This window comes from Protopterus annectens, chromosome 16.part0, assembly GCF_019279795.1.
Source record: "Protopterus annectens isolate FY-2018-M chromosome 16.part0, PAN1.0, whole genome shotgun sequence".
In the NCBI taxonomy this organism is placed as follows: domain Eukaryota; kingdom Metazoa; phylum Chordata; order Ceratodontiformes; family Protopteridae; genus Protopterus; species Protopterus annectens.
In genome coordinates, this window is record NC_056750.1 from 118,720,815 (window position 1) to 118,723,328 (window position 2,514).

At 36.8% G+C, this 2,514-nt stretch overlaps 1 non-coding gene across 1 annotated transcript; it reads right to left on the reverse strand.

Annotated features, from left to right (window-relative positions):
• Positions 1-2,239: 2,239 nt before the first annotated feature.
• TRNAR-ACG lies at positions 2,240-2,312 on the reverse strand. Its single transcript has one exon. It is a non-coding gene; the product is annotated as a tRNA-Arg (tRNA).
• Positions 2,313-2,514: the final 202 nt, after the last annotated feature.

Sequence of the window (2,514 nt, forward strand, 5' to 3'; positions counted from 1 at the left end):
TCCACAAACTTTAATCGCAGTCTGGGACCATTTACTTAATGCAGATGCCTTCGTGTAGCAAGAAAGAAATGGAGAGTTGGCTGTGCATTGTACAATGGGGAAAGGGAAGGCATATGTCAGCCTGTGAAAGTTTTAACTGACGCTCAAGTCCTAAAAGCTGTTTTTTCCTTATTCAGATCCTTGTGTTTTAGGAATTTGCTTTTTCCATACATAAACATATAAATTTGTGGGTGCATGTACATGAAGCAACATATCCTTGAATGCAAAAACACTGAGTAAAAAAGAATTGAACAAATGCGTTTGAAACTGCACTTATAATAATAATAATAATTATAATACAACACTGACCAACAAAACCACTTAAAATATCAATTTTTTTTTTGGGGGGGGGGGCCGATTAACAGCGTATGAAGTGAAATAGTATAGTTTTTGAAATATTTCCGGTACCAGTCAAGAAAATAACTAACATGCTTACAGTACACCAAGGACTTAATTTCAATCGACAGTGAATGTGTACTGAAGAATAGCAGATGCTGTTAACGGTAACATGCTAAGAAATACTGCGTGTGTTTATTTGCCCACAATCCACCACTTCTGAATACCATGTAATGTTCATCATTGCACTTGGCGAACTGTTATTTAGTGCATACTGTATTTCTTTAATGATTTTTGCTGGTAATTCCACTTCTGATCATAAGGCCCCTTATCCCCCCCACTGGTCACTTGTTCTTGACAGTCCTCATTGTTGTTGGACATTGGGCGAGGAAGCAGACAGCAACAGATCAAAGCCATTACACTGTAAAGGCTAGCAGGTTTGTTTTATGCGAACACTATGGAGTACCACTGTAACTACGGTGCAATTCTCACTATGCTGAACCCAATATGAATAAGACTTTTAGCACAAGTGTAACTTCTCAATCCTTGCCAAGATCACGCACACCAAGTCTCAGCCCCACAAATTGTAAAATCTGGTCTTCCTCCTAGCACTGCTCTTAATGTGAAACTTCACCAATAAATGCTCCCTAAATGTTGGGGGCCACCATGGGTTATCGATCCCCATACTACTTGGATTCCTCTGGCACCCAAACCACTAACAAACCATCATCATTGGATGCATATCCATGGTTCCACCACTCTTTCCCATGGACATGACATATTTGTGGCTCTTCTCACAAGTCCACTAAAACAAATCAAGTCCATTTGGACAACAAAATACAATAAAATAAACAAACTATCTTTAGTCAATGCTTGTAAGACGTGAGAAAAGTGACTAGGAATCACTCCATTCATAATGTGAAAAACAGCAATAAACTGTGGCACCATAAGATCAAAATGTTCACTTACTATGCCAAGAAAAAACAAGAGAAAAAAACATGGGAGGATGGAAACTGACATTTAAAGTCTGAATATTTACCTCCAGACAAGAAACACAGACAGCTGTAGTTAATTTGGGGAAGGAAGTGGCACAACGTAGAGCTGAAGATCAATTACAACAGAATGAAAAAGAATGTAACATCTACATTCTGTTTCAGACTTATTAAGAAGCTTGGTAGTTAATGGCTGTTCTAGTCCTGTTTTGACAAAAAATACAAATTTTATACAAAAATAGGACTTCAAAATATGCAATGTCACTGCTGACACTCTCATTCTTCTTGCTATGAGGCAGTTAAGACCATGATGATGATACGTTTCCAAGAACAGAAGCACAGGTAGCATAATTGCATTTCATTACATTTTAATTTCTGTCCATGGCACCCCAAATACATGCCTGTTTTCTCTTTTAACAGTACAGGTATTTTAATAGCATATGGAATTGTGTACGTGTTTGGCTATTTCTTTCTTATGTGATGAGTGTTTCAGAAAAAGCAAAAAAAAAAAAGGACAGACACTTGGAAAAATATTTAAAGAACAAATGAAATTTCCTCATTTAAATATTACTTCTTTCCAATTTCCCATTCTGTGTTTCTGTACTATTTTCTTTCTTGCATTTCTTTTCTAAATAAAATAAAACAAGAAAATGGAATAAACTATTAAATAACCCACATATTTATTTTACTTTAATAGACTTCACAAATGTAAACAACAGCCTCTCTGGGCAATCAATTCTCAGACAGTTTTTAACGTAAGATAGACCACTGAACTTCTTCTTTAATCAGAGAAGGCTCTGGAAGCAACATTAAAAGCAAATATCAACCAACTGAAAAATTAGTCATGAGAACTCCAAACTGATCAAAACATTCGAGCCAGCCAGGAGTCGAACCTAGAATCTTCTGATCCGTAGTCAGACGCGTTATCCATTGCGCCACTGGCCCTCCATATTTTGAACTCCCATTTGGGGTCTATAAATAGCAGAATGTCTTACAAATCAGGAAATGAGACATCATTAACTGTGCATGGGATTACACACATTCACATGGCAATGCAATATATAATACAGTCCTGGAATGTGAGATGGAAGCAACTTCTAAACAAATGCTGTAAAATGTGTGGCAGTGTTAACCAGCAGATGACAAA